The 14631-nt window shown below is 38.9% G+C and overlaps 1 protein-coding gene and 1 long non-coding RNA gene across 3 annotated transcripts in view; one reads left to right on the forward strand and one right to left on the reverse strand.

Annotated features, from left to right (window-relative positions):
* Positions 1-14631, forward strand: part of robo1 (roundabout, axon guidance receptor, homolog 1 (Drosophila)) — a 438436-nt gene that overhangs the window by 53771 nt on the left and 370034 nt on the right. The window lies entirely within an intron of this gene.
* Positions 487-9217, reverse strand: LOC122832156. The gene is made up of 4 exons (XR_006370801.1): positions 9012-9217; positions 8856-8922; positions 8078-8186; positions 487-769 (listed from the first exon to the last, which is right to left on the reverse strand). It is a non-coding gene; the product is annotated as an uncharacterized LOC122832156 (long non-coding RNA).

Below are 14631 nucleotides of genomic sequence, written 5' to 3' on the forward strand. Positions count from 1 at the left end.
GACATTGTCCAGGATGTATTCTGTGCTATATGCTTTTCCTTCAACTTACTGAGTAGATATTTTTTTCAGTAGGTGTCTGTTCTATGTTTTTTCCTTAAATCCATGTGTCAAAATCAAAAGAAATGCATTTCAGAGAGTATTGTAGCAATAATCTAGGATTAACAATTGTTTTTTCTGTTTACAATAAAATCACATAGTGCTATATATCTGTTTACTTATGTTATTTGGGAAGTACACCGTTACCTTGGAACTTCTTTCCTTTTTAAACCTAGATTTTCATATTTTGAGAATCTCATTCTTGTCCAACGCTTCTGGAAATGACTAATTAAAATGACTGACAGAGGACAGAATATCTGTTTTAGATTTTCCAGTGGCTCATCATTTCTTGTTCTCAAAGTATCCTCTCGCCCTACAGAAACTTCTTTTGACCACTTATGGGAATAACGTGAAAGCAATAAAGCGGTAGCATTTGCTTTGCAGCCACTCTGGGGATCTTACACTGCACAATTTAATTGAAATCATCCTTCAGTTGTTCAAGACGACAGTTTTAATTTACAGAGATGAGGTAGATTGGCCTTGACCTGACGTGGATCACGGCCTTTCTAGGTGCCTTCAATCAACCTGGTTTTCTTCCAATGATGCTGGTCAGTCGGAACACATAGAGGTGCAGATCTGTTGACTGAACTACTGCTTAAATAGATCTTTTCTCTTGATGACGATTTCAACGGACAAAGGGAGCAGGAAGGTAGAGGAAGAAGCGCCTCAATATCTGGGGTGGGGAGGAATGATAAGAGAAATTAAGCAATTGAGCAAAAGTCAATAACAAACAAATTAATTCGGTACACAGCAGAACAACAACCCAGGTTGTCACAACCAGGGTTGATTTTTCTTGCTGGTTTTAATTTTTCCGATCGGCCTTGAAGTTTTTTTGGTTTTCTTTACATCTTTGACTTAAGCACATGTAGCCAGACCGATTAAATACAATTGTCATTAATTAAAGCTTATTAATGCCAATTCATTCTTTCTTTCTTTAGGTTATTATGTGTAGCCCAAATAAATGAAACTGTGACTACTTAAATCATCAGTGTGAAGAGAAAAACCACTGCAGGTCTACAGTAAAACGACCGTCTTACTGAGGCTCGGATGAACGACGTTCGATGGTGTTAGCTGTTGAATTGAGCTTTTAAGTTGTTTTCCAGCTTCAGCAATTGATAATAGTCCAAGTTCTTTGCAAATAAAAGCAAATCTGTTTTAAACACACACAAATCCTTTCTGTGCATTTTATAAATAAATAGCTAAGTCGGTGTAAGTCGGTAGCTGTCGGCGCTACGCGTCTAAAACTTTTACCGTGATGTTTACAAACCGAAAACTAGAGCAGGCTGTGTTAATGTTAAATATGATCATTTCTTATCACTCATTTCTTTATGTGAGGAGACTGAAGTGGAAGCTTAGAAGTTGTGCTTGGCATAACACTGGAACAATTTACATAACAAAAACTTCCTTCATCAGAATATCCCACCCATTTAAAAAGAAAAGCTACTGCAGATGTTTGCACTAAACCTTTTATGAAAACTCTACATTCAAGAAAGAATTTGATGTAAATTGTACGTTTTGTGATTCATGTCCTTAAAATGTTGCCACTTGTTTTGGCACTGTCCCTTTGTTGATGCTTTTTGGCAGAATCTGTGTGACTTTATCCACAACATAGAAGCACAATTTATGCTGTTATGGGAAGATGTCTGACTTGGCCTCACCAAAAGCTCAACAATTCAGAGTTTCTCATAAATCCCTTATTGTCACTAGCTAAATGTCATATTCATTGTTCCAGGTAGGGGAAGCCATGCCTTGCTGCATTTAACAATGAAGTTAAATTTTATATACAGTCTATCAAAGACAAAAAGTAGATATTAAAACAATTGAAATCCGTACTGCTTTGAATGTACAGTTGGGAATCGAAGCCCCTTAGCTTCATTTGCAGTTTAAGGTTTGACCAATAAAGGAAAGATGGCAGAGAAAGATTTCCTGTTGACTAAAATAGAGATTTTGCAGAAGAGCCACGGCAAGCTGCACAAAGAAAACGAGCAGTTTCAGAAGACAGTCGAGAGCCAGAAGAGAAAACTCGAGCGCCTTAACTACCCTATGAATTGGCAAGCAGAGAATAACATCCTCATAAATTCAAATGAGAAGTACAGAAAACAGATTACTAGAGTTAATTTGGAATTGGAGGAAGTGAGTTCAACAATTAAGAAACTGAAATGTGATTACGGAACGATGTTGAGATTAAATGTAATACTCAAACGGACACATGCGACAATAAAAACAAATGTAGAAGACTCTTTGAAAGAAAAGTCAGAAAAACTGCAGTGGCTTGAAAAGGAGAACGAAGAGCTGAATAAAGAAATCGTAGCTCAGAAAATCAAGCTGGAGAAGATAAAATCCAGGGTGGCAGACAAAACCAAGGATGTGCCACAAAGAGAAGAAACCCGGAGGAAGAGACGCTGAAACCAACTATATTTCAGAGAGTAGGGCGTATTTTTATAAATATGAATGAATCAGAAACGTTGAGGTACTGGGTGCCACCCTGGATTTTTTAATTACTGAACAGAAACTTTGGGGATCACTGGTACCAGGATGCTTGGGGTACAGCTGCAGCAGAGAGGGAACCATCGTTGTTTCCTCAAGTAATGCTCTGCAAATGTCACAGTTAAGACTTTTAAGACATGTATATTAAATGTGCAGCTATTCACATAAAGCATTTAAAATTAGTCATGCTTTATGTTATTTTCTTTGCAAAGACATTGCATGATATTGATTGTGTAATGATTTGCTCACTGAGCTGCTTCCCTCTCTTTGTTGTTGCTATGTGATAGTAAACATCAAGCCGGTCTCTTTTGTCGCTCAGTGGGACAAAGAAAGCAGAGATTGCACATTTATAGGAGAAATAGGGGTGGTAACCATAAAGTAGGATTTTTTTTTTTTTTTTTTTTTTGTTGCTGGCGCTCATCATGACTTAAGTTCTGTTTTTAAGTGACTTTACTGAAATGTAAAATAAAGTGCACTCTACTTGATTAGAAACTGATTCCATTTGCTAGAAATGCTGTTTTGAAACATCCAGACATAGAAACTATCTTCAGCCTCCGAAGTCACATTCACACCCTTTCCTTCTATAATTGATATTAATTGCTTGCTCAGCTGTGTTGCATTTAATTCTCCATGCTTGACCGCTCTGTGGACTAACTGGGAAGTTAACTAGCGAGCAGAGAGTCGCATCTTAAAGCTGGTTTTAATTTAAGTGCATGCTTTAAAAAAAAAAAAGTCAGATAACCATTGATAATATTAATATCAATAAATCAATTAAAACTTTTAGATGCTGCTGCAAAACATGTGCAAACATTGTTTAATTTTCTGTGTGAATTGCCCAATGATGGGGCTTTTTGAGCAGTTTAGAGCCATTGCTGGGATAAAGTAGCATTAAAATGTTTTGATTAAGTGTTTTTTTCCCCACTGGAGTTCTGTGTGAATGTTTTTATATTAAGTCTATGAAAGGCCAGAGAAGAGGAAGATAGAAAGCTGTTCTTTTTTTTTTTTTTTTTTTTTTTTTTTAAAGCATAAAAGCCAAAAGAGAGGCTGAAAAAAAAAATCCTTTTTCACAGAGAGGAGGGGTTTCCTGTCAGCTAGAGGGTCCCTTGGCTTCGCCTCAGGCAGAGATGCTGCATTAAGGCTTGCCCACTCTCAGTATTAAACACCTCTGTCTGTAAATATTCTCTTGTCAGTCCTTCCTGTGCTATACTGGAGTTCATGTTCCACCCAACAACCGGTGGGGGGAAGAAAAAAAAAAAAAAAAAAAAAAAAGATAGATAAGGAAATATAAACAGTAATGCTAAAGCTGAAGTGAGCAGCTTTAGTGCAGACGGCCCTCTTTGAAGACTTGAGCCTAATCCCATCTGCTGAACCACCATCTACGCCTCAGCTTTTGATTCTCAGACTGCAAGACCAGTTTCTGCTGGAGCCGAGGAGAGGGTCATCTCAAGAGTCCAGAGAAATCAGAAAGCTTTAGCTTGGTGGACTTAAACCTTACATTTAAAGATGGACGGGCCTTGTTTAGACATTTCTTGATAACAATATTACTGATCCTGTTTTAGTACATGTATTATAGTAGTTTTTGTTATTTTCATAAATTTCTTCCAAAGGGCTTATCCAGTAAAATTAATTCCTTGTTTTAAAGGGGGTTAAGACGAGTTTGTGCAGTAAAATGAAATGAACGTATTATTGGACACTAACCCAATAGATTTTCATGTTTTGACATAATTTTAATTTAGCCAGGTCACTGCCTTCCTACGCAATACATAGGAAGACAGTTATGGAGTTGCTATGACAACAATAAATAAACCACCAGCTTAGAACTAGCTCCTGCCTCGTTTCTAACTTATAAATAATATTTTATTTTGGGCCCAGAATCGAAGAACCTGCCCTCAGTTGCTTTGCCACAGAGATCCCTGAATTGATTAAGCTCTCTCTCTGACTCTGAAACCTGTTGGCCATAAGAGACCCTACCAAAGCCAAGGCCACAGACAACAACACTCCACTGTTGGACACCTTCGAATCACCTTCAACCTTGTCAAGTACAAGCCTGGAGGAAATTATGCTTACTATGAAATAATCCTCTCACCAAATGAGACAGAAGTGAAAATAGAGACGATGCTTGCACTTGGGGTAAAAATGAGAAGATGGATAACACAGAACACAGAGAGTATTGTAGAAATGTGTCAGTGCTTCTGGAACTAGGAATTACATCGAGGAGGGAGTTAATATGACAGAACATGTGAAGAGTTTAAGCAAACAACTAAAAGTAGTCAGCACTAAAAGCTGTGGGTCATCACTTCATCTCGCCTCATGACTGTGACCCAAAACATATGTTGCTCCTGGTGAAGCACTTCCTCCAGAAACCTAAAGTGTATTGACTGGTCTGCACAAAAGTTGATTTGAATCCCATTGAAAAGCTGTGGAGTGAATTGAAGACCAAGGTCCATCCAAGAAGGACATTACATCTAATAAGCTTAAGAGTCATGCCAAAGTAGACTGGGACTCATCAGGAGATGCAGAAACCACAAGACACAACGTCAGGCTGAGTAACTTCACTTCTGTCAGTCACATCCAAACACTAACTGGGATGTTTGGAGAACTTGTGCTATATAGTCGTCACTCTGGTAAAATACAAAGGAAAATAAGAACTGGCATTTTTATTATGATAATATTTCAGTGGGAAAACAACTATGTACACGTCTTTTGTCTGCTCCAAAAACTTCCGTTGCTGTTTTGACTGCTGTCGACAAGCGTTAGTGTTTTCTTGTTATGTCTTCAGTAGGCATTTTGTTGCAGCTATGCTCTTGTGTTAAAATGTCCTGGCTCATGAGGGTTCTGCTCAACCTTAATGACACACAAAGGCTGAAGATGTATTTTTCTGCCTAACTGCTTTTTTGCCGCACTTTGTAAGTTTTTTGTTTCCTTACCCGACACGTCCGTAGAATTTGAATCAGCTTTGAGAAATTGCTGCTCTTTTTTTGTGCTCATATTCACAACCTCACTGTGCTATTGTGTATTCTCCCTGGTTTGATTTCTTTGTATAATCAAATGCATGCATTCAAGGTAAAGATGTGACTCTACAGTAAATGCAGGTAAAGATTAAAGCATGCATAGATCGCAACTATTGCGTCGATACAAAGTTTGGATGGGGCATTTAAAATCTAAACAACAAAAAAAATTGGGGGATATCAGAAAAAATCCTGGTGTATATGAGAGAGTGCCATCTTATAGCACAGGGGTGGCCAACCAGACAAAGAGCCACATTTTTTACCAAGTTACTGCAAAGAGCCACATCATATGCATGGGCACACATGAACATCAACCCATCCTTTCCTCATACTCATACTTTTGCTCAGCCAGATTTATTGTAAATTTCACACACTATTTTAACACTACAAAGACCACAGGCCAGACATTTTCAACAATGAACACTGTGCATTACATGTGTTATTTAATGGGACTTTTTTTCCCTGCCATTTTGAGCGTGAAAGGTTTAGTCAAATGATTTTACTCTTACTGAAAAACTGCGCACATGCGCATTTGACAAAAATACCGTATTGCACTCAAGCGAAGCGAAACTTGGATATTATAGCGACCCTACAGCATGTGCTAAATGTTACTGGATGTTACGCTGTTTAGAGATTAAAATTAGAGTGTATGATTTCCCATTGTCCACGAATGCATCAGGATGGATGAGAGAGCGAGGGGGTGGGGGAGTGAGGGGTGAGCGCAGGTTTGTGAGAGAGCAGATGGCGAACAATTGGAAAGAGTAAGGCTGTTTGTGTTGTTTTTGCATGGTTACGGCCAACAGTAATGGCGTGCTGCTGTTGTCAATAATTGACACTTCATTTGACTACTTTTTGTCATTATTGCACGTCTGGCAGAATGCGACTATGTGAACATAAGAGCCGCATGGAACCGGTCAAGGAGCCGCGGGTTGGCCACCCCTGTTATAGCACAATGAAGTTTGTTCCCTTCAGTAGCAATAATTGCTGCTACCGCTAGTCTGGAGGTCTGTGGAAGAAATACTGAAGAGAGATGTTCTGTAAGGGCTGAAGCTTGTCTGGAGACTGCCACTCCAAAATAGTGCTTTGATATTAATATTGTTCTGATAGCAAAAGAAAATTCTAGATTGATTATCGGTGACAATGTGGCTGATCCATAAGGTCAGATCTGTTCAGTCTGATTCTATGCTGTGTCTTCTGAGTGACATCATGCTTTATTTACTTTTCATTGTATTTAGAATTCCCAATTGCAGTTTCTGTAAAGGTTTGCTGCAGGTTATTTTTTACAGAACTGGTGCAGTTATCAAAGCAATTCGTAATTCAATATATTTATGTCCGTGTTTTTTAAAAAGTGAAATGATTTATGTCCATTCAGCTCTGTGTTTCTGTATCGGATCGGTATCAGTCGACTCTAAACCTCTGATATGTGTATAAGTATCAGAAGAAGGGATCGCTGCTTCCCTAGTAAAGAGGCAACGCATCCTGTTAGCAAATGTCTAATTGCCCCTGACTGGTTGCCATAGGAGATTCAAGGATTCCTCAAACATGCAAGACAGCATCAAGGTAACAATTGAGGCAGTTTTTTTTTTTTTTTTTTTTTTTTAATGAGGGAATAACATTATAACATAATAAAAAACTCAAAATTGATTTTACATCTTATACTCCAAAAAAAAAACAAAAAAACAAAAAACAAAAAAAAACATAGGCATTGGCCAAAAGCTTCTATTAAATGATAGCAACAAATAGGCAATTGACGAATCAACACTGCAGCAAAAGTTCTGACTTGTGAGTCATCCTCCTATTCAAGGCATCTCTGAATTGAGAGGAGCTCTAAAGTTAGAAGGAATATTGGATTGTACTGTACAGCATATCTGCAGTGAAGGAGACTTTAACACTAAACAATTAGTGACTTCAGTTTCTTTTAGATTAAAGGGAAAGGAAAGCCATACCTGGTTCATCTCACTGATAATCAGCTCCTCTTACTGATCGGCTCTGGCAGAGTGATCCCTATGGAATAGGAGCTTAGGAAACCTTAAGGTCTCTTTGAAAGGTTTGGCGCCAGTTCATCTGCTGTAACAAAGTAAAGCCACTCGCCACAGTCCATACTGTTGTAGACTTTACTCTGGCTTCAAATGTACGTCTCCCATTCAATTATTATGCCACACGGCCATTGGTGTTTCTGCTGCCACAGCAATGAAGAGTAAGCTCAATTTTAAGAACTTCAAAGCTGGTTTGAACAGTGAAATCTCCCCATAGCAACAACGGCTCAAACGACTGGGGTGCAGGGACTGCCAATTAGGAGTTCCAACAAGCCCCATTAGATCCAAAAGAAAAAAAAAAACTGTTTTCAAAGAGCGACACAGAAGAAAGTGCTATTTTATGGAGAGTATAAAAAACATTTATGCCACCCGACTATAATACGCTGAATCTCCTTTTCTCCAGTCTCGGTTTATGAAGGACAAACTATTATTATAGACAGAGTTGCTCACCTGCGATATGTCAGATGTTGGAGCCGAGTGCCAGTTGATACTTTATAATGAACTCTTTCAAAATGCCCTTCAACAATGGTCGCTGCAATCATAGCTGTGGAGGATACAGCTAAGGGGGGGAAACCAGAGACTAGATGTCATAATCACACAGAGAAGATTTAACACCACCTTGAAATGTTTTACTGCTGTATGGTACCTTTAAGGGAGCATTTCATATCCTGTTCTAAAGCAGAACTAGTCATTTATTAATCAGAAGCTGTTTGAAAAAGTTAGAATCAGTGACCTGTCAAACAAAAATTCAGAGAAAAAAATTGAAGTTTATAGGCTATCTACCAAGTTTTTTATTTAAAAAATGCAACTATGACAAGTTCAGCTCTGAGTCGATTTGCTCCTTTGTCAATTTTTACCCATTATAATCTCACGCTGCCATTTTCAATTAATACCGGATTGCACAAACGTTTGTTTGTGAAAAGAAATGGGGGCCCAAAATTAGAATCAGAGATAAAGTTCAGGATGAGTTCAGGAGTGGTAATTCTCACACAGCCTGGGTGGGGGAATCAAATGTATGATTACCCTTCAAAATAAACATAAAGCATTGTTGGATCTTGATAAATCTGGTCATGTTCTCTCAGAAGAGCTAAATCCATTTTATGCAAGGTTTGATTCATGTGATTTTTACAGATAACTGGGCAGAATTTGAGAAAGTAGCCAAATCTGACATTTGAAAGCAATAATACTAAAAAAAGTCATGGCCCTGATTATAATAGTAGACACTTACCTAAGCACTGTTCTTTCTTCTTGTGTGGTACTTTCACATTCATCTTTGAGTGTTACTGGAAAAAGTCCTTGTAATACAGAAGGAATCTATTGTCATACCCACAGCCAAGGTTAAATACCCAAATGTCCTGAATGATCATCATCCAGTGGCACTTACATCCTCAGTGATGAAATCATTCGAACAGATAGTGAAGAGGGAAATATTGCAGACGGTGCAGAGTAAAATGGAGCTCTTTCAATTTGCTCATCAGGCAAGGAAAGGGGTTGAAGAGGCTATTGCTACATTACTCTACCTGGTTGTTGGGCATCTAGAGGAGTGTTTCCCAACCCTGGTCCTCAAGGCTCACTGTCCTACATCTTAGAGGTTTCCCTGCTTTAATGTGTCTGATTCAACTGTTTGCAGTTCAACAGACGCCTGTTAATCAGTCATCAATTGAAATCAGCTGGACTGAAGCAAAGAAATATCTAAACCATGCAGGGCAGTGAGCGTTGAGGACCAGGGTTGGGAAACACTGATCTAGAGTTCATGAAAACACACACTGGTCTGTTTTGTTGACTTCTGTTCAGCCTTCAACTGCATGGATCCCCACATCCTGGTTGATTTCTCTATATTTGACTTTGGTACCATTTATTAGCTGATGGATTTTTTTTTTTTTTAAATAAAGAGATCATAGACATCATGTGTTGACAATACGGTTTCTAATCCCACTGACATGCTCCACTGGCTCTCCTGGGATGTGTCTCATCACCGCTTCTGTTTGTGCTCTACATGGAGCATCAGAGCCAAAATGATTGTGTTTATTATTACATTTGCAAATGACTCTGTAATTGTTAGACTCTTAGGTCATGATTGTTTGTCTTTGAAACATTTGCAGCTAAATGTTTCAAAGACAAAAGAATTGCTGATTTTTTATTTTTTTTTGTAGTTGTCAGTCTACGATTGTATCGATGTAGATTATTGGTACAGTGGTAGAAATTGTTAGCTAGTATAAATATTTGGGCACCATTCTTGATAATATGCAAGCCAGACAATTTTATTTAATTTTTTTCAGAAAACTGGTTTTAATGTTAATCAATCTCTTTAAAGATTGTGCATTTTTTCTTTTATTGAATCAGTCAGAACTTTTGATATGATGTGCTGGTTTGGTAACTTGAGCAAGAGGTTAATGAGGATAGTTAAGATCTGTACACAGGTGATGGTTGGTGCTTTAAGAGGCCTTAATCAGGTTTTAGAACAGATCCATCCTTAAATACCCTTTGTACTCTGAGTTCAGACTTATAATCAAGAAGATTTACGAATGCCCAAAGGGCAGGATCTATTAGTCCTTTTTAGATGTGGAGCTTTTAAATGATTCCAGATTAATGGTTCTGTTGGAATCCTAATAAAATTTAGTAAATGTAAATATATATATATATATTTTTATCTCTATCTAGAGTGTGTGTGTTATTGCTGCGTGTCAATTTTATAGACTCTGTTGCAGATAAATTGCCCCTAGGACGAAAAAGTGTTTCAAATAATGCCAATTCACAACACGTCGTCTTGAGGCACTTTACAAAAGAAGTCACTTCGGTTCTCAAAACCCCAACTGGGAGTTTGAGAAGACAGAGCAGATACAAAAATAAACAGATGAATTGATGAGTTCTTTTTATGTTGATGAAAAGTGAAAATTAATGGCAGGAGTGGGGCAATGTGTAATTGTTGGCAGCAGTATCTCAGCCAATACCCTTCTCTAGGATGGTATCATGATGTGTGAATGTGTCTTTTAACCTTCATGATGCATAGGCACCAACTTTAAACAAGAGAATATACCAGGCACTTTACAAGAAGTTTGCATCTTATTTAAACACATAATAATTACAAAATGGTATCTATGGGGTTGCAATATATACAAAAAAATCAAGTGTTTTCAGTGTCGGATCAGGGTGGATATTTTCATCTCTGTTCACCAAAGAATGAAACCCCTGACCTGTCAGAAATCTGATGGCAATTTGTTTCTTCTTCACACTCACTCAGCTTTTAATGTCTCTGTCCAGGACCTCTGACTTCTCATTTGATCCCTGGACCAGTGCGGTTATCAGATCCTTGACTCTACCCTTATTGGATTCTGCTCTATTGACTGTAATGTTTTTGACAGAAGTGTGCTTACACCCTCACAATTCCATGCCACTGGATTCCAATACTTTCTGCTGTGGTCAATTCTAATAGACAGATTATTTGACCTGTATCTGTGACCTGAAGATGGATACAGTTGAGGGGGATGGGGATTAAAGCAAGCTAGTGTAACTTTTCTGGTAAAAATTCTGCTGTTGGAAATTATCTTATTTATTGTTTGAGCCTGTAGATTAACCCATCTTTAAAAAAATGGAGCTGTACTAATCACATTTTTTTTTAGGCTGTAGTGGAAGACAATGAATGGAGGAGTTTTATTTTTTTCAGCCAAATTATGACGTTGTTTTAACACAAGAATGTGTCTGTATAAGGACAACAAATTTTGTGTTCAATTCATCATATTTCCTGTACTAATAATTCAATAGTTGTGTTACAATGATTTAAAAAAAAAATCTGTGAAAGGGAACACAATTGTGTTAAATTATTAGGACACAAAATATTGACTTGAACCAATTAATTATTTTCTTGGGTTTTCACACAATTTATAAACACATCTGTTTTTAGAGTGCTCCATAATGATCCACATGGACCTGAACTCTGCATGCTACATCTTGAACTCTTCTCTGCGGCCAATTTAAGTCAAATGCTGTGAAAACAACAATTTGAATAAGAAAAAGAAAACATCTTTACTATTGACCGTCTCACCTTTAAAAATGGCTGACAAAAGAAAAAAAAAACACAACAAAAAACAAAACCACCGCTAAGGATTCAAATTTTAAGGTCAACCCAAGTCCGCCTCAAAGACAGAATCAATGATTGATGGAGGGCAATGTTTTGTTATGGTCACATTCTGCATCCAATTAGCACTGATCTATTGTTGGCGCATGCTGTTTTAATGGCTGCAGTGGGTGGAAGATGATTGGCCCTTATATCATCTGTCTCCCTAATCACGCATACCTCTCTTGAGCCGTGTATGAGATGATGCTTTGTACCTACATCTCCCCGTTGTTCGGAAAGTCATCATTAACATGCAGAGAGGTTACGAGCATCCACGTGCGGGGGGGCAGGAAGCTGACATGAATCATCATTAAAAAAATAATAATAATACGAGGCCACGTGTATCGATCAGCTTGGAGCTGGTTACGAAGCGGGCTGAGCAAATTGCCTTCTTTAAGACTGGCACCATGCAGCTCAATAGAGATAAACTATTCTGTAAATACCTTCTTGGGGCATCACTTTTGTGATATTGAACCACTCCATTCTCTGTTAATTGCCTCAGTGTAAGGTTAATTGGCTTGTATTGGAGCCAGGAAATCCTGTTAGCGTTGCTTTTTCTTTATTCTTCCTCCAACAACACATCAATTCCCTTAGTTTTGATCACAGAGTAAGTTGGGCTTTTTTTGTGTTTTTTACATAATGGTTGCGATAGGTGCACTTAGTTGAGAAATGTGTTGATGATTTCTTTGTTGCCTTAGCAGCTCCAATTAAAGCAACAGTATGTAACTTTTCTAAAAATATTTTTTTTCACGTCGTGTTGTGACAGTATGGTATGAGACGGATAATCTGCAGAAAAAAAAAAAAATTGCTCCCCTGACAACCAATCAGAGGCAGGAGACGGGTCTTTGCGTTGTCAATCACCCCTCCATTTGGCGCACCGCACCTCGCCTTGTCCCCTCTTGCTCTCTGCTAAGCTGCAGCTAGCATAGCGTGTTGGGAACGCTCAAGCTAGTTAGCATGGTTACTGTTGACTAGTTGTTTCGCCAACGTTTGCACATTCAGCAGTGAGTGTATGAGAATGATTGACAGCACTAAGACCCTCCTCCTGGCTCTTATTGGTTGTTTTTGTTCAGGAGGATTACGCATCTACAAACGACAATAGCGGCTCAGTGAAGGAGTGGAGAAGATGAAACTTTTCACAGATTTGTCAGACAAACTTCAATGTGGTTAAAATTTGAGAACAGGCTTTGGAACAAACCGTACCCACATGTTGCTGTTTTATATCCTCCCACTAATGTTCTGTACCTGTATCCCATCACTGCTTCTTACGTCTTTCATCGTAGTTCAGTGTGTTCTCAGTTATTGTACAGATTAATTTATTCTCTCTAAAGAGTTTTTCTGTCAAAAGTTTTTCCCCCCCAAGCTTCTCGGGGAACTCGGCACAAGCATTGTAGATCTCGAGGCAATCTGACAAAGGTGAGCGGTTCAAATGAGATGTCTGTGTTTATGTAGCAACGGGGCGTCGCGGGGGCCCTGACAGACAGATTCAAATGTGGAACAAAGGCCACCAGAGCTGAAGGATGGAAAGATGAATGGACTGATAGATGAATGGACGGCTGTGGAAAAGAAGACAGGAGTGATAAATGGGCAGAAGATGGATGTGGTAGCCTTTCAGATACAAAGAGTACCTGACTGTCAAACCTTTTGCGATGACAAAATCACTCCCAAGATATCAGATCAACACTGCAGCATGAAAAAAAAACCCCAGCAGATAATTGAACAATATTAATGTCTCGGTAAGGATTACTTCTTCATTTGATGGATTTTATTGTTGCTAATATTTGGTGGGTTTTCTGGTCCACTGCAGAGGGAGCCAGGCTCAGGAAAATGTCATTGACGATTAGCATAAGAAGAGGTAAGGGCAGGTTAATCCATGCATATTCCACACTCCATTGGCTGAAAAGTATTAATAAAAGAACAACACAATAAGGGGCTTGGTTTCCAGTTCTCACTGCAGAGCCCATTACAGATAAGTAGTTTGCTTCTGCGTGTGAAATATTTATTCCACTCAGCTTGCAGTGCCTCGTTTAAAGAATTGTTTTATGTATATTTATTCCTAATGGCAACACTTTTCGTACACTGAGCTGATAACGATGCCGAAAGTATTCAAAAGTAGACTTTTCTTTCCCATTCTCTCCCCTCAATGCTCTCCCCACCGCTCGCTTTTCACCATTTTCTCTCCTCGTCTGACTGCAGTGTTGTCGCAGTGAGTCTGTGTCGAGGAAGCATGCGTGTGCATACTAACGCCAAGCCGTGCCACCATATCCCCACTTTGCCGACACGGCGCACCCTGTTGCCCGCGCACCAGATTCCTATGAATAAAGGAGCCGTTTATTAAAGTTGATGGAGACAGATGGCTGTTGTTGTTTACAAGTTTAACTAAATCACCATCTGATAAGCTGCGACAGCCTGCGGAAAGTTGGTGGAGGTAAGGCGGAAAGCAGCAGAGCGGCGGCGGACTGATAGCTGCGAAACATCTGCAGCAAACAACTGGCGAGATGATTCATCACTGCCTGCGTTACTGCAGGAGTCTGGAGTCATTACCTTTCATGTATCTGAAAGATAAATGAGCCGCTCATTTTCGGGTTTACCTAACAGTCCATCTGAGCTCACAAACGGTGAGTGGGGTCAGTTTCCCTGTCTGCTGTACGTCACAACGCAGATAGGGACAGGATCATTCATCTTCTCCTGGAGACCAGACACACGTGCAACGTAGTTTATGTCCACTCTGAACTCTACAAAGTGGACATTCAAGGCCATACTGACAGACTTTTTTTTTTTTTTTTTATTACGAGAATACAGTCATAATGTTGAGAGTAAAGATGCAATAGTACCAGAAAAAAAAAGTCGTTTTGAGAGCAATACTTCACCTGTTGTCATGATCTGAAGT

This window comes from Gambusia affinis, linkage group LG06 (genome assembly GCF_019740435.1).
Source record: "Gambusia affinis linkage group LG06, SWU_Gaff_1.0, whole genome shotgun sequence".
Classification (NCBI taxonomy): Eukaryota; Metazoa; Chordata; class Actinopteri; order Cyprinodontiformes; family Poeciliidae; genus Gambusia; species Gambusia affinis.